This window comes from Rhipicephalus sanguineus, chromosome 1 (assembly GCF_013339695.2).
Source record: "Rhipicephalus sanguineus isolate Rsan-2018 chromosome 1, BIME_Rsan_1.4, whole genome shotgun sequence".
In the NCBI taxonomy this organism is placed as follows: Eukaryota; Metazoa; Arthropoda; class Arachnida; order Ixodida; family Ixodidae; genus Rhipicephalus; species Rhipicephalus sanguineus.
In genome coordinates this window covers 75308388-75332699 of record NC_051176.1, presented here as the reverse complement: position 1 = coordinate 75332699, position 24312 = coordinate 75308388, and the positions used below count along the sequence as shown (strand labels likewise).

The following is a 24312-nucleotide window of genomic DNA, read 5'->3' as shown; positions in this document are numbered from 1 at the left end:
TTTATTGCCTGCATGCATTACAAAGGAGTACATATGTACATGCTAAAACATGTCAACCACACTTTGGCTAACATTACATTATTAAAATCTCTTAAATTTCACTAAATCATCAAGAATCTCCACCCACACGGGTGGTTCACTCTGCGCACGATATATTTCCCGAATATACGCAATACTTTCGATGAAGTTGACTCTCGTCGAACGGGCATCCACATCAACATGTCTAACTGCCATTCTCGTTTTCCGCAGACTGTGGAGGCCAAGGAGCATAAACATATCGTACGCAACTCCCCCCGCATTATCTGTTGGTAAAAAGCGAATTCCCAAAGGCGTAATCGGTAGTTCTTTTTTAAGAGTCCGCTGTAAAACGTCCCAGTGGAAGATTGCATCCCAGCAGTCGATGAAAGCATGTTCGATGGTTTCTGGTTTGTTGCAAAGTAAGCAGTTTACAGTCCACGGAACATCTATGCCTTTTTCATCCAGCCATGTTTTTACGGGTAGCGTGTTTGTATGTAGCTTGAAGAAAAACGATTTTTGAGAAGGTCTAATTGCATCTTTTTAACCCGTTTCAATACATCGTCTCCGTGGCCTCCCCAGTTTACAGATCTGTACAAAGGTATCGGCAACATTGAATCAACTAAATCTCTGTACAGTGTTTTTCTTGTCACAGAACACAAATACTCCATTGAAAAGCGAGTGCATAAAAAGCGGAAAGAATCAACCACTTCACTCAAATAGCCAGTGACGCTTCCTCCCGCCATATCTGAGGAAGTTACAAGAAATTGCGGCAGTGCTTTCCGCAATCGAACTTGAATCACTGTGCGCAGAAAATCGTTTGTCTGCTCACGCAAAAAAAGAAACCGAGACACAATTTGTCTGATAAAGAAATGTGACAGACCTAGCCCACCACTGCGGACGGAACAAAACAAATTCGTTCTGCTTGCCCTCTCCCAACTTGAAGCCCATATGAATACGGCAAAAACACGATGCATTTTTTGCACATTTGAACGACACATAGATAGGGTTTGCAAGATGTACCACACTTTCGCCATTAAGAAAATATTACACACGGTTGACACTCGTTGTTCACCACCGGACGTTTGCAAAATGAGCCGGTGTGTTGTCCCAGTGACCGCGCCAAATCCCGAGGCTCTTCTCCCAATTTATCTGAGCTCCAGATTGCTCACAGTATGTCTTTACGAGGCTTACAGCTTCAAGAACGCTGTTGCGATCCTCGCAGAAAACAGCGATGTCGTCGGCGTATGCCAGTATTTTAACTTCAGCACGTTGTAATTTGAAACCTCGGATGTTTTCATTGCGCATCACGGCTAAACAAAAGGGCTCGAGATACAGCGCGAAAAGCAATGGGCTTAGAGGACACCCTTGTCTGAGGGAAGACATCACTGAAAGCTTTGCGCTGAGACACTTGTTAATTATAATCTGTGTACTACAATGGTCATAGGCCATTCTCACGCCATCTAAAATTATTTTTCCAACATTCACGTACTCTAAAATAATAAAAAGAACATCGTGGGACACACGGTCAAAGGCTTTCGCCAGATCAAGCTGCAACAAAGCAACGCGTCCAGCGAAAGCATCGCAACACTCTAGAACACTTCGTGCTACGTGCGTGTTTGTAGCTATCGTGCGACCTTTAATGCCGCAAGTTTGGTGCGGGCCGACTAGTTCAGTTACGACTGCTTGAAGTCTCTTTGCCAACACCTTCATGAAAATCTTGTAATCGGTATTTGTAAGGCTGATTGGCCTGTAACCACCCACCGATAAGAGCGTCTTGTGGTCATCTGTTTTAGGTATTAAAACCATGTGCGCACTCCTGAAAGATGGCTGCACCCGTTGCTTTTCGTATGCCTCCGCGTATACATGCTGCAATACTTTAGCAAGCCAAGGTTCAAATGCCTTGTAGAAAGCAGCTCCTAATCCATCGGGACCTGGCGACTTGCCTGCAGGAAGTTCTTCGATTGCGCGTTCTATTTCCCGTGCGCTTATCGGTTCCTCCAGACTAGCTTTCACCTCATCATCGACACGTGGCATGAAATTTAAAAACCGTGCTTCATATTCATCTCCCGCATGGATTGGGACCCCGAACAATTGGCGGTAATGTTCTATGAAGGCCTGTTCTGTCATATTCTTGTCGGAAGAAACACCATCACGATAAGTAATCTGTCCTATCTCATTTTTTCTCGCATACCGCTTTTCATCAGCAAGAGCGCGTTTGTTCGGCGTTCCATCAGCCCCATAGTCTTTCCGCACGTGCCCTAATAACCGCTGCTCTATATTTTTCTCTGTCAATGGCTTCCATCTCGCTTTTTATTTTTCTAATTTCTTCGCAATACTTTCCCGGCTGCGCACTATCCATTGAAATAAGGAAATTGAGTTCCTTCTGGCGCTCGTTTTCTTTCATTTTTTTCATTATAGCGTCTAGTGGTGCCTATCTCAATCGCAGCCATCTTCACGTGGACCTTAAAGTCTTCCCATGCTTCCGCGTAATGTAAAAACTTATTTCTTAACAAGTTTCTAATCTGGCTGGTAACATTATTCACAAACTTGTCATCATCCAGGTGTTTTTCGTTAAACTTCCACATCGCCCTATGAAACCGCAGTTTTTTGGACTTGGTGCCCAGTGTAAACCATACTATGCTATGGTCGCTAAAAGACACCGGCTGTACAACATAGCTATCGCAAAAAGGCACTAGATCTAACGATATATAGGCTCTGTCGAGTCTTGCCTGGCTATCTCGCTGATAGTGCGTAAATCGCGGCTGCAATGTACTGGCCATAAGGCGACCTACATCTTCTAGGTTGTAATCGCTTATTAAAGTGTTTAAAAACACTGCACTCTTGTCACGAGCGGTAGTACGTTTAGCGCGATCTTCTGCATAGCACACACAGTTAAAATCACCCAGAAAAATGATCTGTCTGTCGCATTGAAGGTACCGTTCGACATTCTTGAAGAAAACTTCCCTTTCGTTTATGTAATTTGGCGCATACAAACAGATAAGCCTCCATTGTGATCCGCTAAAATGAAAGTCGAGGACTATCAGTCGTCCGTTTTCGTTCACAGTGACGGCCTCTTCACTTATACCTATGCCTCTTCGAACCAAGACAGCGCAGCCACCACACGTGCCGACAGCATGACAGACGCATACGTTGTAATATGTTTTAAAGGGCATTGCCATTTTGTTTGTTTGCTCCTCACTTTCAACTTTCGTCTCTTGTATGGCGATAATATCAAGCTCCTTTTCAACGCATAGACGGCTCAGCTGGTACTGCCTCCGCCTTGCTGCGAGGCCGCGCACATTAATAGTAGCAACTCTAATTCCCCTCTCCAGATTTATTGCTAATACTTGAAAGAATTAAACACAACACATAATACATAATCACACGTAGCACCGCTAACTCTACTCATAGTTATGTCAACAAGTGTTCATTACGGCCAGAGCAGCTGGTTTTCTAAACAAGTGCAGTCCACAGCGTACCTTTCTCGAGGAGCCGCTGTTCACGCCATTCCTTCGGTATTGGTTAGCACTCGAGGGCGCGGCCGAGTGCTTTCGCAGGAACAGGTCTCTCAGTTTACTCAGGTGCCGTTTCCGCCATTCTCTTGTCCGGCGGGATATTCGGCGTGGGCCGTATTGACAACCGGCGCATTCCCGCCGACTTTTGCGGTGGTTCCTCGCTGTTCATTGCGTCGGTCTTCGTGCCGTCGTTCGTTGACTCCTCTCGCGTCCTCTTCCCTATCGAGCCTCCAGCCTTGGTAACGTCCATAGGTTCACTGCCAGCTGATTCCGAGGTGTCCGGCGCTGTCTTCGTCGCGGTGTCCTTTTTTTGGACGTCGATGGTCGAGTCCTTGTTCACATGTCTTGAAGATGTTCCTGGCCCACGCGCTGCTCCGGCCGTTTGTCCCTGCGGTTTCGCCGATTCCGTCGCAGAGGCTTTCGCCTCCTTGACGCTTGCGGCTGAGGTTTCCTCAGCTTCCACTTCATCCATAAGAAGTTCAGCGTTTTCGTCTGCGGCCGTTGGCACTGCCACATTTGCGTACGTCCTCACGCACTGCGACTCTTCATGGCCGTGACGGTGACAACGTGTGCAGCGCGGGACGCGGCAGTCGCGCCGGATGCGTCCTGTGTTGCGGCACCGAAGGCAGAGTGGTGCTCTTCCAGGAATAACTACTAGGGCTTCCTAACCTGCTATGCGTAGCAGATGGGGTACGTCATCCGCCCCCAGGCCCTTCCTCGGCACCAGGGTGACCAGTCGAGTCGAAGAGCCTTTATCCTGAAGGCCGAGCACACGCCACTATTCCCTCGCCACGTCGGTGACTCGGCCGTAGAGTGCCAGGGCTTCACGAATGTCATCATCCGGCACGGTATGCAGCATCCAATGTAGCTTCAGGTGCAGTGCTTGACTGCCGGGGTCAATCACGATGCACCGGCTGTCATTCACATTCACTTCTTTCACCCGTAACAATTCTTTCACCCGTAACAATTCTTTCGCTGCGTCACAGCTTTTGAACGTTACGGCCCAAACGTGACTCATTCGATACGCCCCCAGGGCAACCACGTCCGTCAGCAGTTTCATGCTTGACAGCATATCACGGAAATGTTCCACCCTGTATGGCCTTGCAAGTACGTCGGCGTGTAAAAATAACGTATTAATAACGAGTCGCCCTGTCGGTAGTTGAGGCAGAAGTACCTGGTAATCCGGATCCTCGTTGGCAAAAAACCTTGAACCGCGGCCCTGCTGGGCCGCTGAAGCCGCTCCTACGGAGCTCATGTCGGACACATCCGCACCCTACGGTGGCCGGAAGTAAAATCCAGCTACTCGAGCTCGCACAGATCGCACTCGAGTGCAGCTACGTATTGTAGAGGCATATAAACGCAAAAAAAGAACATGTCGCACTCGTCCTACGTGTTGTAGAAGCATATAGGCGCAAGAAAAAAAAAAACGATATAGCACTCGCCCGAGCAGGGGCTCGAACCCTGGACCGTTAGGTTAAAAGCCTAACGCTCTACCGACTGAGCTACCCGGGCTCGCACAGATCGCACTCAAGAGCGGCTACGTATTGTAGAGGCATATAAACGCAAAAAAAAAAGAACATGTCGCACTCGGCCTACGTGTTGTAGAAGCATATAGGCGCAAGAAAAAAAACGATATAGCACTCGCCCGAGCAGGGGTTCGACCCCTGGACCGTTAGGTTAAAAGCCTAACGCTCTACCGAACTGAGCTACCCGGGCTCGCACAGATCGCACTCGAGAGCGGCTACGTATTGTAGTGGCATATAAACGCAAAAAAAGAACATGTCGCACTCGTCCTACGTGTTGTAGAAGCACATTGGCGCAAGAAAAAAAACGATATAGCACTCGCCCGAGCAGGGGCTCGAACCCTGGACCGTTAGGTTAAAAGCCTAACGCTCTACCGAACTGAGCTACCCGGGCTTTTTTTTTATTACCGGCTTGGCAAAACTTACAAACACAAGGAATACATATTAGTAGGGCATATAAATGGCGATAAAAGTGCCTGCCTCATGCTGGCTGACACAGAGTTAAAAGCGCTTCAAGTTTACAAGTTCATTCAATACATTCATCCAGGGTGGTTCATCTTGTTGCAATCTATACAATTCTTTCATATAACACATGCTTTCGATGAAGTGCTCCCTTACTGGCCTGGGATTCAGTTCCATGTGCCTCACATCCATTCTGCTTTTCCACAAGCAGTGCAAGGAAAGCAGCATGAACATGTCATACGGTACAGTGTCCTCATTTAATGTTGGCAGAAAACGAATACCGAACGGTGTGATCGGCAGGTCCTTCTTTAGAGTCTCAATGAAAAACTGCGTCCCAGCATTCTATGAATGCATGTTCCACTGTCTCAGGCTTATTGCATAATGAATAGTTGCCATACCATGGTATGGAAATACCTCTTTCCTCAAGCCAAGTCTTCACAGGCAATGTGTTCGTGTGCAGCTGGAAAAAGAAGGACTTAACCGATGCACGCACAGGCATTCGCTTCACTCTTTTAAGCACGTTCTTCTCTGGTCCTATAGAATACATGGATCGATACAACGACATGGGTAGCATAACGTCTCGTAAATCCTTGTACAGACGCTTCCGCGGAACATTACTCAGGTATTCCATAGAAAACCGCACCTTCAAGAATTGAACCGCCCAGACAATTTCTTTTAGGAACCCTCGCACTCTGGCATAAACACACCGTCGCGACGACACAATGAATTCTGGTAGTTCATCGCATAGCCTTACTTGAAGCACTGTCAACAGAAATGGGTTCTTTTGGTCCCGTAAGTAAAGAAATCTTGACACAATCTGCCGTATAAACAAATGTGCTAAACCTAGCCCACCATTTTTGACAGACCGAAACAAGTTAGTGCGGCTTGTTCGCTCCCAACTTGATCCCCACACAAAAACAGCGAGCACTCTGTGTAATTTCTGTATGTTAACTCTTGACATACACAAAGCATGAAGCACGTAAAATATTTTTGCCACGACAAACAAATTGCAGACCATCGCTCGGCCAAACATGGAAAGATTACGACCTCCCCACTTCAATGTGTTCTCGCGGACCCTTTCAGTTTCTGCATTCCAGTAATCCGCGGCGTTTCGATAGTGTTCAAGTGGAACCCCTAGGTATTTTGCTGGCGTGACGGTCCACTGTACACTGTCATCCTTTATGAAAGGGAACACGCGAGCGCGTGGCCTGTGCTCTGCGGCGGCTGCCTGCAGAGCCATCAACCGACAGCTAAAGAAGACACGTCCGCTTCTAGGGTCATCTATTGAGAGTTATGGCCGGCGGACAAGCGCAGCCATAGAATAAAGAACCAGTTTAGAGAAGGGAAACTGTAGCCTTGACAACGGTACGAAAGATAAGCAGCGGTAGCGCATGGAACTACCGAAGGCACCCAAGAGATGGCGCTGCGTAAACAGGAAGCGGAAAACAATTTTATTCTTTTTTTAGGTGAAAAAAAGCAAATGGCTGCCTTTTTTATTCCCTACCGGGTGCGCATGCGCATACGCGGGTGCCTCGGCTGGTTTTTTATTCTATCCTTTTTAAACAGAAGTCGACGAAAGAGGCCGGGACTCGCGTAGGGCTACGGAGGTCTCGTTATCTTTCGCCCGCTTGTTTTGAGCGCGTCGATACGCCCAGCAGCACGCCAAAGCGCCCTTCGAAACGCAGTACCTGTGCGTACGAAGGTTACATGGAACCGAAAGGCATACATTGGCAACTGGCACCAGTAAGAACAATTCACGAGTGAGTAGAAGGAACGATAATCTTTATTGACAGTGAGCAAGCGGTAAAAGGCCCTTGTTCAGACATCGTGAGCTCGTAAACGACTAGCCTTCGCGGTACTTCAGAGACAAAACAAATTAGATGACGTTTGTTGCCCGTTTCCACCGTCAGCTAGAGCTCACAATAAGCAACTTGTATTGTAGGACAGGCGTAAAGCATCAGGATTTTTTTTTGCTACAGTTTCAGTACTTGCTTTCAACGAGTACGCCTGAAGACCCCCGGGTTTGTTGTTATTACAACATATTGCGGTCAGGCTGAGAATACCAAGCAGGTTCACGCAAAGAAATCACATTATAGTGGATTCCTACAGAATGGCAGAAAACATGAGCATTTTAACACGTGATACCGATGAAAGAACCCATAAATGGGATATATGCAAGGCCTCAGAGAGGTGCAGAAATACAGAGAAGGGAGAAACGATTTTCTATCCCGGTCACTCTCTTATTGCGACATCGCCACTGGAAAGTAGGCTTCATCAACAGTCTGGCCAAGTCGTGCTCATGCCATCGCATAATTCACTCGGTCATTTGAGCCCACCAGACCTTGCAAGTACAAGTGAAATAGCAGAATTTGTCCACACGTGTTATCATACAAATCAACAGCGAGAACAGTGAAGTGTGATATGTTAACGAGGTCACAAAGCAGAAAGAAAAACGCTGAGCTTGAAAGTACGTGTACCTGCCATCGTCGAGGAACCTGTGGAAACTGACGCCTTCGCTGGTATCGCAGCTCCTGCGGCACCATACAGTAGCACATCGACTGCCCACCATAATTGCAATATGATTACATCGGTGAATTAAAAGACTTTCATGCCCATTTTAGACAACATTAACGATAGAATTCGCAAGAAAACGGGGAGCAACAAACCAGCTGCCAACCATCGGACGGTAACTGCGCATATTCTGCGCGTTATCTGCGGCACCCGAGACGCAGCGGCGCACTTTTTGCGCTTCGTCACTGGTCACAGCGACGGTCCGCTTGCTCGCTACCGCGCGCCGGCCGTCAGCGGTGAGCGATAAGGCAGAGGTGTTTTCAATCACTAAACAACAAATTTACTCATCATTCAAACATTACTTTCAGTTACACAAGAAAAAGCACTTTTATGCGGCAATGACAGCTGTATTTATCTTCAATATTGCTTTTATTACGGCGCCTCTGGCGGATTTTTTGGCGTCGCCGAGGGCAGATTTGAACGGAGCCACTATGGTTTGTTTTTTATCTGCGACGGGGTCGATTTTTTCGCCCCCCTTCGGCGATGGCTGGAACTTGAGACTTTCCGAGGCCTGGCGCAGCTAGATTACGCTCCATCTCCGCTCGCAAAACGATCATGGTCCTTGTGCTCGTGTCTTTTGCATTACAATTACAACACTAACTAAAATTTTTAAAATATTAGAAACATGTTGTCGCTTCGTGTTTCTGACGCAGTAACATCCCCTTTGCTGTCATCACGGCGAGGGTGATTTGATTGTTTGTGGCGTTGTAGTATCAAGCGCGGATACACTAAACGAAAGAGTACTTTCGCTACCGACAGACCAGTACTTTCCGGGTAGGTGGGATTCTGCCTCGAAGGAAATCTTCCACGGCGGTCAGAGATACGCTTTCGAGAAAGCAAACCAAAACCAAACCTTCACTTGAATGCATTGTACTCGCCTATATAGCTCTAGTTTAGGCGAAGCGCATCTCACGTAAGCCGAGACGCAGTGCTTCGATGTTTGGACCGTGCTCGCGCACCGGCTCGATTTGTTGGCAGCAGACGACGCGCTGCAGGCATCGCCCGTTGCGCGAGCGCAGAGGGAGTGTAAGCTAGCAGTGATTGTCCACCGGTCATGACTCGTTATTTTGTGTGCAAATAGATGACCCCAAAAGCGGGCATGCTTTCTTTAGCTGTCGGTTGATGGCGCTGTAGATAGCCGCCGCAGAGGAGGGGCCACGCCCTCGCGTGTTCCCTTTCATAAAGGACGACAGTGTACATTTACAAACCTACTGGGGGGGTCCTTCCATCTTGCGATCCAGAAACCCGAAGATTTATCAAAGTTGATGGCACTTCCTGTTATCTTACAATATAAAGGCGCCTCGTCGACCGCGGTTTTCACACTTTCTTTATCGCGACAAAACAGCGCGATGTCGTCGGCGTATGCAAGTATTTTCACTTCTGCGGACTGCAGTGTAAAACCAGTCACCTTGCTATTGCTGTTTATCTTTCTACAAAGCGTTTCCAAGTATATGGCGAATAAAAGGGGAGATAAACAACATCCCTGTCTCACAGATGACCGCACGTTAAACGCTCTCATGACCTCCTTGTTTATTATGAGGTGAGCAGTGCATTCCTCGTAACACATCTTTACAGCATCTATGATTAGGTGCCCTACATTTACGTGTTCAAGTATGCAAAAAAGAATCTCATGAGCCACCCGGTCGAAAGACTTTTGCAAGTCCAGCTGCAACATGGCTCCACATTCGCCCAATTCTTCGCAGCATTCTAATATGCTTCTGGCAGTATGGATGTTTGTGTATATTGACCTCCCTTTGATACCGCATGTTTGATGCGGTCCTACAATACTTGTTACTACCCCCTGCAGTCTCTTTCCAAGCACCCTGGTGAATATCTTGTAATCGACGTTCATCAGTGATATCGGACGGTAAGGGTCGACATTCAACAATTTGTCTGGATCCTCTGTTTTCGGTATAAGAACCACGTGGGATGTCCGAAAAGACGGAGGAACCTGCTTCTGCGTGTAGGCCTCATTAAACACTTTCAACAGCGCCTGGCTTATGTCGCTTTTGAAGACTTTATAAAAACCTGCCCCGAGTCCGTCAGGGCCCGGCGACTTGCCTCGAGCTAAACCTTCAATTGCTGCTTCTACTTCACCGATGGTTAAAGGCCACTCCAAGCGCTCTCGCACACTATCTTCTAATCGGGGGCATGTTTAGTAGAAATTCTGTTTTAAACTCTTCCGTAACGTGCTCTACCGTAACGAATATTTCTCCATAATGCTCAAGGAATGCCTGCTCTATTAGTTGAGGTTCTTTCGTAATTTCGTTCGCGTACCTAATCATCCTGGTTTCATTCCGCCTCGCATACGCCTTTTCGTCTGATAGAGCACGTTTAGGTCGGCGTTTCGTCCAGCCACACCCTTTCGGCTCGGGCTCTTATGACTGCGCCTTTGAACTTATCTTCATCGATAAGCTCCAGCTGGCTCTTCAGTTCTTTTATTTCTTTGGTTTTACTTCCTGGGCTTTCCATTTCGACTGAGTACAAAAAATTCAGCTCGCGTTGTATTTCTTTTTCTTTTTCCTTTGTTATACGTAGCTAAAGTGGCTTCCTCTATTGCTCTTATCTTAACTTCCTGTTTGAAAATTTCCCACATTTCCAGCACGTTACCTTCGTTAGTGCCAATCAATTTATCCAGCTTTTCTTTCACATATTCATAGAATGATTCATTCTGCAGTATCTCATTGTTAAATTTCCACGTCTTCCAGTTGAATTTCGACTTGGGTTGCCTTTTACCTATACTGAACATTACGAGACTATGATCGCTGAATGACACATGTTTCACACCATAATCGCCACACTTTTGTACAAGGTCTAATGATACATATGCTCTGTCAAGCCTAGCATGGCTCTGCCCCTGAAAGTGCGTGAAGGCAGCCACGTCATCGCTCGATAGAAGGTGACCAACGTCTTCGAGATTAGCTTCTTGCACAAGGGTACTTAAAAGAAGAGCGCTTTTATCGCGTACCGGGCGGTTTTTCACTCGGTCTGCTGCAAAACACACGCAATTGAAATCTCCAAGCATTACTATTTTCCTTGAACATTCCAAATACTGGCGTACACTTTCAAAGAAGGCTGAGCGTTCATTCTCGGTATTCGGCGCGTAAACCGATAACACAGGCCATTCTAAGCCCGACAATGAAAAATCAACAAGCAGCAGCCTTCCGCTTTGGCATGAAACAACCCTCTCTTCCATTATGCCCAAATCATTCCTAACGAAAATTGCGCAGCCAGCTGACGTTCCAACAGCATGCGCTACACAAACATTGTATCTATTGCGGAACTGTTGCACCATGCGGTCCGTTTGCTCTTCGAGTTCTATGTTTCCTGCACTGCCGCTATATCAATATTCGTTTCCAAGAAAAGCAGGCTAAGCTGATACTGCCGCTTTCTGGAACACAGCCCTCGAACATTTAACGTCGCAAAACGAAGTGCAGTGTCATTCGCCATGGTTATGTTTTTGTGAGAACGAACGGACCGCACGGTACCTACCTCGTACTACGTGTGCTGTCAACGTCACGCGGATGCCTTGCAGGAGCCTTGCGCAGCCGCCTTGGCAGCATTCGGAAGGTACAGTTCATTAGCATTTCAAGGGCATTCTCCATTAGCATTTGAAGGGCAGTTTGGCCCCCACTTAGTCCACGTGGCTTACCGCGAAGCACAATGGCTCGCGGTTACTTAGGCTGCGGCTCCGCCGCCGTTCGATCCGGTGGTATGTTCGGCCTTGGCTTGAACTTGGCCCGACGAAAGGTCACCGCCTTGGACGGTGGTTCCTCCAAGTCGGCCGCGTTCGGGACCTCACCCGTGTCCAGCAATGCGTCATGACCCCGCTTGGAGACCGTGGCGCCGCTTGCTCCCCCGTTCACGTCCATAACTTCCTGCTCTCGACCAGACGGTGACTGCGTGGCGACATGGTCTTGCCTTTCGAGACGGCCTGTGTCGACGCCTGCAGACATTGTTTCTCTTAGGCATCCCTCCTCCTTCTGACTTTCTTTGTTCTTTGAGAGCGGAGTTAGCTTTGCCGCTTCACGCCCCTCGTCTTCGGCAGCACTCCGCTCGCGGCTTCCTCGGCATCAGCCTCGTCCATGACGAGTTCTGTGGTGTCTTCTTCTCCAGTCGGCCCAGTGACACTTGCGTAGGTCATCACGCACTCACTTTCTTCATGGCCGAAGCGACGGCAATGATTGCAACGTGGAACGCGACACGCTCGCCGAATGTGGCCCTTGCTGTGACAGCGCAGACACAGTGGTGGTCTTCCCGGAGCGACCAGAAGAGCCATCTCTCCGGCGACGCGTAGCTGGTGCGGAAGGTCTTCGACCTTGGTGCCACTGTGGAGTTTCAGACGCACCAAGCGTGTCGTCGACCCTTTGTCCTGAATTCCTTGAACCTTCCACTTCTCCTTCGAGATGTCTGTCACCTTCCCATACGGGGCCAGCGCTACGCGCACGTCTTCATCTGGCACATTGAACAAGAGCCAGTGAAGCTTCAGACGTACATCTTGATTCCCTGGGTAGATGACCAAAAATCGCTGGCCTTTCACATTCATTTCACCGGAGGCCAATGCTTTCTTCATCCCTTCCGTACTCTTAAATGTCACTGCCCATACATGGCTCATCTGGTACGCCCCCAAGGCTATCACCTCGGGGAGCAGCGCCAGACGTGCCAGCGTATCCCGGAAATGTTCTACACGGTAGGGCCTGGCTTTCACATCGCATGCAAGAATAAAGTATTTGAAACACTACGACCTGATGGCAGCGTAGGCAAAATAACTTCGTAGCCGTCGCTATCTTGCTCATCGTTCCTGTTACCGCGACTGTTCACAGTCGCTGATACCGCCCCTTGGGAGCACATGATACACACGTCCTCACCCTTCGGCAGCCGGAAGTGGAAATCAACTGAGCTACCCGGGCTCGCACAGATCGCACTCGAGGGCGGCTACGTATTATAGAGGCATATAAACGCAAAAAAAGAACATGTCGCACTCACCCTACGTGTTGTAGAAGCATATTGGCGCAAGAAAAAAAAAGATATAGCACTCGCCCGAGCAGGGGCTCGAACCCTGGACCGTTAGGTTAAAAGCCTAACGCTCTACCGACTGAGCTACCCGGGCTCGCACAGATCGCACTCGAGAGCAGCTACGTATTGTAGAGGCATATAGACGCAAAAAAAGGAACATGTCGCACTCGCCCTACGTGTTGTAGAAGCATATAGGCGCAAGAAAAAAAAACGATATAGCACTCGCCCGAGCAGGGGCTCGAACCCTGGACCGTTAGGTTAAAAGCCTAATGCTCTACCGACTGAGCTACCCGGGCTCGCACAGATCGCACTCGAGAGCGGCTACGTATTATAGTGGCGTATAAACGCAAAAAAAGAACATGTCGCACTCCCCCTACGTGTTGTGAAGCATATTGGCGCAAGAAAAAAAACGATATAGCACTCGCCCGAGCATGGGCTCGAACCCTGGACCGTTAGGTTAAAAGCCTAACGTTCTACCGACTGAGCTACCCGGGCTCGCACAGATCGCACTCGAGAGCGGCTACGTATTGTGGAGGCATATAAACGCAAAAAAAAAGAACATGTCGCACTCGCCCTACGTGTTGTAGAAGCATATAGGCGCAAGAAAAAAAAACGATATAGCAGTCGCCCGAGCAGGGGCTCGAAACCTGGACCGTTAGGTTAAAAGCCTAACGCTTTACCGAACTGAACTACCCGGGCTCGCACAGATCGCACTCGTGAGCGGCTACGTATTGTAGTGGCATATAAACGCAAAAAAAAGAACATGTCGCACTCGCCCTACGTGTTGTAGAAGCATATTGGCGCAAGAAAAAAAAAACGATATAGCACTCGCCGGAGCAGGGGCTCGAACCCTGGACCGTTAGGTTAAATGCCTAATGCTCTACCGACTGAGCTACCTGGGCTCGCACAGATCGTACTCGAGAGCGGCTACGTATTGTAGTGGCATATAAACGCAAAAAAAGAACATGTAGCACTCGCCCTACGTGTTGTAGAAGCATATAGGCGCGAGAAAAAAAACGATATAGAACTCGCCCGAGCAGGGGCTCGAACCCTGGACCGTTAGGTTAAAAGCCTAACGCTCTACCGACTGAGCCACCCGGGCTTTTTTTTTTTTAATTTATTGCCTGTCTTGAACATTGTACAGGGACATCATTGCACACTCACATAATACAATAAAAAGCAAACAAGCATTGTTATCAGTCCCATTTGGACTGATGTTGTGCTCTTAAAAATACCTAAGGGTTGCCAGAGGTTCAAACCTTGACAACCATTCTGGCTCGGTCTCCTGTATTTTGCTACACTGAATGAATGCAGACATGCTTCGCGTTAAATAAATTACTGCTGGCTTTGCATCCGGGTCGAAGTGCTATCCGGCCATTCGCGCACGCCATATACTGTAGAGACCGCCCTATTGAAAATTTGCCCAATGGTGGGCATGATGGGACCCACCACCCATCATCTTGGTGGATTATGGTACTGGGTAATGATGGACGCATGGTGGACAGATGGTGGGTGATGGCGGATGGTGGGTGGATACTGGGTGATGGACCAGATGGTGGAGGGACGGTGGGTGGATATTGGATGATGGACAGATGATGGTGGACGGTGGGCGATGGACATACTGGGTGTATGCTGGTGATGGGCAGAATAACGATGGGTGCTGGACGCCAGAGTCAAAGTGGACCTATGCAATTATTTACAAAAATAAGACATTGCGCTTCCTAACGTGATTATAGGCAACCTTTTACCATTGAGCTTAACGTGTTTACTTGCTGTGTCTACACATGGCCAAGCATGCAGCCACATGTCATGCAGCATGGAATCAATGAATGCATCTTGCACCAAATACTCATGTTTATTTGTTTCTCCGTGCTGCCATGCCTAACACGTACACCCTGCTGGCTTGCTTCATAAAGTAACTTCTTAGGAACTTGCATATGGGAGAAGGCAGTTTCTTGAGGCAGTGCAGCGAGCCAGATGGGGTGTGCTTTGAAGTACTTTTCCAGGCATGCTACAACAGAATTGAATAAAAACAAATAAACTGCTTTTGCTAAATTTGGAGCAATAACAGGAAGGTGAACCATAACACTTACCTGACTCTCACTGCGCGACTTGAGTAATCATGGTGCCTTCAGGACAGCTCCTTTGCAGATCTAGAGCAAAAAGGCAATACAAATATTAAACAAAACACTTCAATTACATGTTTTTACTAGAAAAATGCATATAGGTTAAAAAGCACGAGCTCGTACGAGCTGCTGGTGACATATTTTAAATTTTCAAGAAATAATTCTCAAAGCATCAACAAGCTACAAACATAAGTAAATTTGACAAGATGCAGCGTCATGTGGTGAGAACGCCTTTTGGCTGTTACCTACTAGGTTATCTACGTGCAACTTTTATAACAATGCCTCGGCAAAAAGCTCTATAAATGCACCTCATCTGGAACTCTGAGACGATTAATATTTACAAACGTCGATGACATGGAAAGGTTATGCGGCTTTGAATGATGATCAACAGCACATGCATGACTTCCCCAATCAGCTGTGAAAATGGCTCAGGCTATCGCTCTCTCGCAGCTAAATATCCGAGACAAAGTTGATGAGCACGGTGAACAGTTTTATTAAAGCCCATTGCCAAGATAGCTGCTTAAGACATTGCAATGACATAGTCAACAGAGAAGCGCAAAATTATGTATTTCCAGGTTTGTTGAATCAAAATAACATGATACGTCGGCCACGCCACTAGTTTGCTTTGCGTTGGCTTATATGTATTAGTAGAAAGGAGTTTGCTATTACATATACTTCATTTTAGTGCCAAAGACCTTGAAAAGTGTACACATTGGCTCTGACTACCTTGTTTCCTAGTGGCGTGTGTGTCCGCTTCAATTTCTTATCTAACGCTGTTTCTTTGCCTTTATAATGCACCATCCAATGCAGTCCCAGTCAAGCACACTACTGATTGAGATGTGCATGCAAGCATGCAATGTGTTAACAAATATCAGCAAAATAAAAGGCAAGGCACAAAAAACCTAGACAAGATAACTTGTTTTGAACGAGAAAACTGTCCTTTCATTATTACGCTTCTTCCACACAGACTCCGCAGAAGTTAGTCGCAAAGATGTGTTGTTTTGATGGGCAAAATGAGTATATGTGACGCACCATTGACGGCCTTTTCTAATAGAATATACATCATTGTTTTCTTGTTTTGGATTTTGAAAAAAACCGGACAATAATAAGCACACAAGCTAATGTGCATTCACTCTGTCTGGCTGAGTAGCTATTCATTAATGCAACATTTTAATAACAGAGCGAGCTTCGTAAAAAGAGTGTAAAAGAAGGTTACAGCTGTTGCTCATCGTAACAAGTTTGCTTGCCCTGTCCTTTTAGCAGATTTTCTAAAAAAATACAAGAATCAAAGAAGGAAAACTGTAGTGATGCACCATACGGCACAAGGCAATGTGTGTGAGTGGCTCATCGCATTAGCCTATAAAAATGGCACCATATCTTAAAACAGTGGTCATTCCTGCCGTGCCTGAGTGTGCATTCTCATAAAGCTAAAATTATTCATTTTTTTTGACACTACTTAAAAACTGATCATAGTTTTTGACTCCAAATTGTTCCACAACGAGTCCTATTGTGATTGTTTTCCTTGTTCTGTAATCATCATGCTGTTCCAGCAATTCGCCAGCAATGTGACGTAGCATTTCAAACTGTTAGTTTCTTCACGAACAATGGTGAGACATGTTGTTTCTGCCCTAGAGATGGATGCACTAAAGCAAAGCAAAAGATAAATTATGGCCATTTATTTTAAGGTGTAAGGTAAACGACATTAAGTAACAACCCCATGAAGGCAGTATGCAATGAAAGAAGGCAGAAAGTATGGAAATTATTTAATTAAAAATCATAAATTATATAAATGAAGAAGAAACGAAATGACTGATAGAAGTTGTGTGTCCATACTTCTTCAAGAACTCTTACCATAGCTTTAGCGAGAAAGAATCGACAGCTCGCACACCAATTAAATGCATGTGATTACACGACATCGAGCATGCCTGTCCGGTTGATATTTTGTTTTGCCTGGGTTTTTATATGTTATATAGGAAAATTCTAAGTGCACGGACCGAAAATTTATTTCTAAGAAACGCTCCTAGCGCTGCAAAAAAAATATTCGAAGGTGGCGGCGCGGCCTTCCTGTTTTTGCTCACTGCAATGCTTTCGGATTTCACGGCCCAATTTAACGCAAACTATAAATGATGTGTCGAAAATTTTGCTCCTTTTAATGCGCATTACTGTGAATTACATTCATGCTTTTTTTATGCCGTCCTCAAAAGGAAAAATGTGAAAAAATGGCCAACACGGTCCAAATCTACAAAGTTTGCTAACTTTGATGCGCCCCCTTGGCGTCTTTCCTATTTGACACAGAAACTTCAAAACAGTGTCAAATGTAGAAAAGAACCTTTGCAACATTTATGCGGAAGATAGTTTTCCCTACAGGCAGCGCAAAAAAAAAAAGAAAATAGTTGAGAAGCAAGTATTTTTCAAAAAAAGTTCATAATCAAAAATGAAATAAAAAAGAACACCGGCCTGAATTTTGACGACACTTTTTATCAAAGAGCGCTTATGTCAGTGAACACACGGTTTTAATATCATGTGTCCTCATTTGCTTTGTTCACGAGATATAACGGGTCAAAATGACTCTTGCTGTGTGTGCTCACTTTAGTGCGACTGATGGTTGTTATCAGCTTGCATTTTGCGTAAATATCAGTTTTAATTATTTTCCTGCAGTAAAAATTTGCTCTGGTGTCTTGTCATTCAGAAAAATGTTAATTTTAAACTTGAAATTCTATGTTGATGTGTGGCACATATGTCCTATGTATTATAGAAGATTCCTACTCCACATAAGCACTCCTACATGTTTCCATGTTCACGCATAGCAGATGAAACTTATTGAACATCACCACATGTGAGTAGTCACACAAGTCGCAAGTTTGATCTGTGACAACAATAATGCCAAAATTGTTTACAACAGAGCTGTGACCTACCTGCATTTGTTCATCACTCAGGTTCACATCAGCATTGGCTGCATATGGTCATCACCAGAAGGGGAGGCGGCTGCAACAATTTTATTGTTAAAGCATTGGGGAGGATTTGGTCTGGTTTATTGCCAAAGAAATCTGGCAGGAGAGACTTTGAGAGAAAGTTGTGTAATAAGGCTGTTACCAGTCAACTCAGAGGTTATGCCAAGCAGGCGTGGTCTCACGCAAACCATACACTAAATAATAAATGGGACTGACAAATACAGGGATATTTTTAACTTCGTTCATCATGGAACTAACACATTATGCACTGATCAGCTTATGTGTTAGACAGAAAATAACACGAGGGAGGTCAATATATTTCACTAATAACACACATCCTAGTCAGGCCCACATGCTATAATGGGCATTCGACAATTACCCATCTAAAAGAATGTGAATAAATGTTACCTGAAATTTTCAAAGCCTCATCGTACAAGCGATTATTGCTCAATACACTTTCCCATGGATTTTACTGAATGAATATTGACAGCATGTGCTTTGCTGCCTTCAACATGATTTATGAGAAATACACAAAATTATGAGAAATACACAAAATTGCCATGTTTTTGCAGAATTTCTGTGGTCTACATGTTTCTTTACATCCAGCAAAGCTCCGCATGCCAGTGTTGCACTGTGCCATGTCAGTGGATTAACACAGGAAGTTGGGCGAGTTGGTGCGTTATCATATTCAGCTAAACGTGCAGCGCAGCATAGGTGAGGGAAGAGTTGGATGACACGGTACTTCATTTCTGGTCTATGCCACGCTGCACGTTCAACAAAACAAGCCATGTGAGTGCCATATTATCTACCTTAGATGCAGGGTGGCTTGTTTCTGTCCTTAGCAACATAGACAACGTGCAACCACATTTATAGCATACTTTATGCAATTTAGCATACTTTAGCAAATTGAAATTTATGGTACCGTAACAGAGCCTGAGCTCTAGTTGGTGGGTACGATTACAGCGCTGTGTGGTGCTTTATGATACTTGCCAGAGTCATGGAAAACTGCAGTCAACATATCGCTCCACGAGTAGAGCGCGAATAGCGTATGAATGGTTTTGCATAAATGCACTAGCACATAAACACAGTGATAAGTGCTTACCACAAGCTATACAGCTGCGGTAGTTAGGAAACAAGTAACACCAATGCAATAAAGGCAGAAGTTGAGGGTAAGATGGGAGCTTGAAGAGATGAAAAATTCGTGAACACGGGGTGCCAGAAAAATTCGTGTTCACGAATTTTGCACGTAATACCACTGTCACACGTAACTGCAATGCAAGAAACCACATACAGTGCCGAAAGCAATAGCAAATTCAGATGAGAGTACGCCTTGCCAAATTAGGTCAACATGCATAAAGGATAAAAATGGGTCAAACTAACTAAACTAAATACAGTGTCAGGCTGCAGAAATTGCATTTTTCGCAAATCTACCTTAGCTATTGCTTAAAAGACGACAAACAATGTCCAATAGTACTAACCCAAACGCTTTTGACGGTCACGTTACTTAAGGACGCACAAAATGCACGCCTAAAGAAAATATTTCTACATACACACACATGCACACAACAACGACATGTGGTACCAACAAGTTATGCGATTTCCTTCAGCAACAACGCATACTACAATAACAACGACTGACAACGTACGAAGCGTAACATTCAAAATTACTACCTCTGGCAATAAAGCACGCTGGCAGCGTACACTGGAGTATGACCGCCGGTTTTCAAGCGATGCGCAGAGCAAGGAACGACCAAGATACCCGCGTCCGGCTGTCCGCCGGTATAGCTCCCGAAGTGCTCGAGCGTCAAGGCATTTTCCAGACCCACAGAGCGTGTCGTCGAGTAAGGACTGCGGCGCTGCTACTCGGTGATGTGCGGAAACATTTGAAGAGGGCACGGTGTAAAGAGGGTCTCCAAAGCTATGAATCACGTACGTACTTCGATCACACCGAACAAAGGAGTCGCAGAGAACGGAGTCGCACGGCCGGCATCTGGTGACTATTTGCACGGTGCCGCGGATCACACTCAGTGAAGAACTTGCGCTTACGTCAGTAACCGCAACACACAACACACAACGCGAGGCAACGCAGTAAAAATCCACCGCTTGAACAAAACTCGGCACTACGACGCACACACGAATGCTGGACGCCGCCATGTTTGGGAAGAGAAAAAAAAAAAAAAGCGGCAGGGCGATGATGGCGACACTAGCGCCACCACCACCTCCGTTTCAGTTTCGGTATCAACATATCAACAGAAAAATCGTGTGTACGTTGCTACAAATAGCTCAAACACGTGTACTAACGCTGCAAGAAGGAAATGTGCTATCTTATATGTTTTGTCTCATCAATCTGTCATTGAAATTTACAGCAAGTTATACAGATGTAGTGGAATAGTTAGTGAAGTTGTTCAGGGGAGGTCGGCCTTTGACTGCAATGTGAAAATGCACATCATGCATTCACGAACAGTTTGTGGTGTAATTACATCCGCAGCTTAACGAATGTTTACCTTCAGCCTTAACTTCATTTATTAATACAAAAGGGAGTCTGCTTTGAACCATGTGGTTCATTGCTTCTCGCTTGGTACAGCTCAACGCGTTTTGCTTCATCGCGGGACTTTAGCGGGGCGTTGACATAGCATTCCAATCATGCGGAAACACAATACAAAAGATAACTAACCGTGATTGCGTTTTTCGCGTGTTGTATACGTGGTTCAAAAGACACGAAATCGTTTCATCTCGGTGCCCACGAGTGCACGTTGTACGCACTGCAAATGCGCTGTGCGATATATTTTTGTGTCGTTTCTTAATCCACGAAATCACACCGTTCGTTCAACATGCATTAGGAAATTGTGACACAGCTGCCGGAAGTAAGTTATGAAGAATTGTGTCCGCTGTAAATGCATGGGTAAAACAGCATATGTCTGCCGCTTCGCGTTGCGCCTTGGGCGCTCTCACTGTTTCACCAGTGCCGTCACGCGCCCGTCGCGCGAAGGGCACACATTACTGCAACATAATTTTTTGATGACATCGGAGCCGACGGAAGTCCTAATATTGGAATAATGTAAACGCACTGCGCGAAATTGTTGCCTTATTTCGAACTGTTTGCTTAGACTTCATAGTCATCAATCGCGAGCTGCCAGCGGTTATACTTGCAGCTCCCGCTCGTATTCACAAACGTACGTCCCTTTCCTTACGCGTAAAGGCGGCCTTTCGTAAGTAGAACTTCAGGTAAAGTGAATGAAAAGGTAAAGCGACGACCTTTCAAAGACCCACCTTAGGACATTTTAAGGGCACCTAACGAAAGACGCCCTTATCCGTATGAGTGACTGTTATGGGAGCGAAGCTATGCGCGTTTTTGCGCTTGAAATCATCCATTCATGCGCGTATAACTTAATCCTACTACAAAAGGTTAAATCAAATGTGCATTTACGCTACTGAAAACAAATACAGCTAGTGTTAAACGGGTATTTTGCGCGTTTCTAGCGTTGCTGACTCGCTGACTCGTGTTGGCTAAACTTTCTTTTCGGCTAAACACTAGACGTCACAATAACGTGTTTTCTAAATTTGCCGTCGTTTCATTTGTGTACGTACCATGCACGTGTTTGCGCTGGTGGTTGTACGGTACGTTTGAATTCGTAAGCTCTAACAGAGTGAAGTGCGTTGTGTGCGGTCTCCTCGTTGAGCCCGGGGTCGTGCCTGTTTCCCTCCATTCGGCTAGCGTCCTCAAGGGAAAGCGTCCTCAAGGCGGAATTCCCGTAATGTCCCCTTGCGGCGTGTTGTGTTGCCGTGTTCTGGCCGTTCTCGCGGCCGTCAGAGTGACGGCGGTAGAGAAACGGGTGGTGTGTGCGAACCGAAGTGAATGCGCGTGAACGATGTGCCTGTGTGGTGAATATTACCTCCTTCTGAATGTGTTCTAATTCGGCTTTATTCGAATAAATGGGTAAGGTTTTCTCATTTCCTTACTTGTGTTTATTTACTTCGGTCGGTGTTAGCACTTTTGCCGTTAGATTTACGCACCGAGCACTACCAGCGAACTAGTTGGGGTTATTTCAAAGAAATCGGAAGGCTGACTACACCGAAGAAGCGTTTACGGCAGATGAGCTCTGTTTTCGCATCTTGCTACTTTCGAGTAGCGAAGACAGCGGCATTTTGCCGATACTCAGGCTCCTGATGTTTGTTCAAATTGTGGCTCAATCGTGCCAGCTTCATCGCCTTCCCACGCGTGATATGTATCCTCAATGAAATACGACACGTGTGATTGCTCGCACATTGCTTCTAAGCTTTTTTTTTTCTTTTTATTGTTGCGGATGTCGTGCTTTATACGCAAATACACACATCGCCATGCTGGATTGCATAAGTCCTAGGTACCTCGAAAGCTACCTTACGGAGGCTTCTTTTCCGTAAAGTTGTCTAAAGGGGGCTGCTGAGGATAAAGTGTGTTCTTGAAACACGGTAAGGAGCCGAGCAAGTAATAAAGACGTACTCGTGCGAGCACACCGCCGAGCTAACGGTACGAACCAATACGCTAGCGGTCGATCGAGTTGCTTGTAACCGTCGCGTACAACAATCTTTGACAACGGACATCGTGTCTATGCGAAATTAGCCCAAGCATGCAGGCGACGCAAATGTAATTTTAGAAGTGTTGCACTTCGTCGCTTATGCTTTCTCCAATTAGGGCTTTCGTCAGTTAATTGTCATGTGCAGCGCTTGCCTCTCGCTCGTTGGTTCAGAAGTGAACTCTTCTCACTTCCATTTTCAATGCAAGGAAACACCTGTAGATGCGCGTTTACAGTTGATGCACAATGCCCTATAGTTCAAAGTTGTATCACAACAATTCGGCGGTTTTCTCGGGTGAATACTTCTATGCATCATAAATGCAGCTGATCACGAAGCATTCATAATCAGCAACGTACGTGTCCATCGACAGAGGCTCCTCATCATGTTTTTATTATCACATCTATTGCACCCAGCATCCACTCGGCACATCTCCACGTATGCCACCACCCACCCACTTTGCCCACCGGGTCTCCCACCAAACACGAAGCATCCCTGCATCCACCCAGCACACCCCACCAATTGTTCCACCACCCACCAACTTTGTGTCTCCACCACCCACCCATTATGCCCACCGAGTGTCCACCAAACCACCAACTCTCCCACCATCCACCCAGCACGCCCACCAAGGGTCCCACGATGTCCACCATTACTCCCATCATGTACACCACGTTTTCCATCATACCCACCAGAATTTCCACCATTTCCATCATAAATTTTATGGTGGGCAATGCTGGGATTTTCAATAGGGCGGTCAACATCACTACATCAAATGGGACTTCCTCTTCATTCATTACTGCGAGATACCTTATACCGTGTGGATCCAGTGGAAAATGTTGCTTTATTGTCCTCTGCAAAATGTCCCAAAAATGTACCCCTTCCCAACACTGCAAAAAAACATGGTCTATTGTTTCTGGTTTCTTGCATATCAAGCAGTGTGACCCCCATGGTGTAAATAAGCCCCGTTCCTCTGTGAAAAGTCTTTACTGATAGTGTTCCTGTGTCTAACTTAAAGGGGTCATGAAGCACCCCTTGGGCTGATTGAAAAAACACATCCTGCGGAAAGCTGACACGGCTATGAACTGCTCTGCCAAATATTACAGTCGTGCGCGCCGCGTAATGGCCACAAGCGGAGCGCGAAGTTGCCGTTTCCCCAGGCACCCTCTTTTCAAACAGAGGCCGGTTCTCACTCTCGTCGGTGGGCGGGGCGTCTGTCCGCTGTACGTCGCAAGAGACATAGCATGCTTATTGGCCGATAGCCGACGTAAATCGAGAGCGGCGTTCGGATCAGATGCGCTTCTTGCCGCGGGTTGCCGCCACTTGCCGGCGCCGCACTCCTCAGTACACGGTAGCCGCACTCGCGCAAGCGAATCACAGCGGGAGAGCGATCGCGTTTCATGACGCGCGCTGGCGTAACTTCTTTCCCCCATGCCATCCCTGCCTGTCTAGCTTCCAGTGCGCTCGTTGGCCCGAGAAGAGAGAGAAAGCGCTGGGAGCGTGCGCCAAACCCCCGTAACTCCGCTGATTTTTGGCGGATTCGAGAAATTTTTGCGGCAATCGATTCGGGAGGCAGTACACT

General features: G+C 46.5%; 1 long non-coding RNA gene, 9 other non-coding genes and 1 pseudogene across 10 annotated transcripts; all 11 read right to left on the bottom strand.

The window, feature by feature from the left end:
* Positions 1 to 4972: 4972 nt before the first annotated feature.
* Trnak-uuu (transfer RNA lysine (anticodon UUU)) lies at positions 4973 to 5045 on the bottom strand. The gene has a single exon. It is a non-coding gene; the product is annotated as a tRNA-Lys (tRNA).
* A 130-nt stretch (positions 5046 to 5175) lies between these two features.
* Positions 5176 to 5249, bottom strand: Trnak-uuu (transfer RNA lysine (anticodon UUU)). The gene has a single exon. It is a non-coding gene; the product is annotated as a tRNA-Lys (tRNA).
* A 127-nt stretch (positions 5250 to 5376) lies between these two features.
* Positions 5377 to 5450, bottom strand: Trnak-uuu (transfer RNA lysine (anticodon UUU)). The gene has a single exon. It is a non-coding gene; the product is annotated as a tRNA-Lys (tRNA).
* A 6313-nt stretch (positions 5451 to 11763) lies between these two features.
* On the bottom strand, positions 11764 to 12940 carry LOC125759815 (uncharacterized; annotated as a pseudogene).
* Positions 12941 to 13126: 186 nt separating this feature from the next.
* On the bottom strand, positions 13127 to 13199 carry Trnak-uuu (transfer RNA lysine (anticodon UUU)). The gene has a single exon. It is a non-coding gene; the product is annotated as a tRNA-Lys (tRNA).
* A 129-nt stretch (positions 13200 to 13328) lies between these two features.
* Trnak-uuu (transfer RNA lysine (anticodon UUU)) lies at positions 13329 to 13401 on the bottom strand. The gene has a single exon. It is a non-coding gene; the product is annotated as a tRNA-Lys (tRNA).
* A 126-nt stretch (positions 13402 to 13527) lies between these two features.
* Positions 13528 to 13600, bottom strand: Trnak-uuu (transfer RNA lysine (anticodon UUU)). The gene has a single exon. It is a non-coding gene; the product is annotated as a tRNA-Lys (tRNA).
* Positions 13601 to 13730: 130 nt separating this feature from the next.
* On the bottom strand, positions 13731 to 13804 carry Trnak-uuu (transfer RNA lysine (anticodon UUU)). The gene has a single exon. It is a non-coding gene; the product is annotated as a tRNA-Lys (tRNA).
* Positions 13805 to 13934: 130 nt separating this feature from the next.
* On the bottom strand, positions 13935 to 14007 carry Trnak-uuu (transfer RNA lysine (anticodon UUU)). The gene has a single exon. It is a non-coding gene; the product is annotated as a tRNA-Lys (tRNA).
* Positions 14008 to 14134: 127 nt separating this feature from the next.
* Trnak-uuu (transfer RNA lysine (anticodon UUU)) lies at positions 14135 to 14207 on the bottom strand. Its single transcript has one exon. It is a non-coding gene; the product is annotated as a tRNA-Lys (tRNA).
* A 1029-nt stretch (positions 14208 to 15236) lies between these two features.
* On the bottom strand, positions 15237 to 20314 carry LOC119385900 (uncharacterized). Its single transcript, XR_005182206.1, has 3 exons — positions 19854 to 20314; positions 18147 to 18216; positions 15237 to 15258 (listed from the first exon to the last, which is right to left on the bottom strand). It is a non-coding gene; the product is annotated as an uncharacterized LOC119385900 (long non-coding RNA).
* Between the last annotated feature and the right edge of the window lie 3998 nt (positions 20315 to 24312).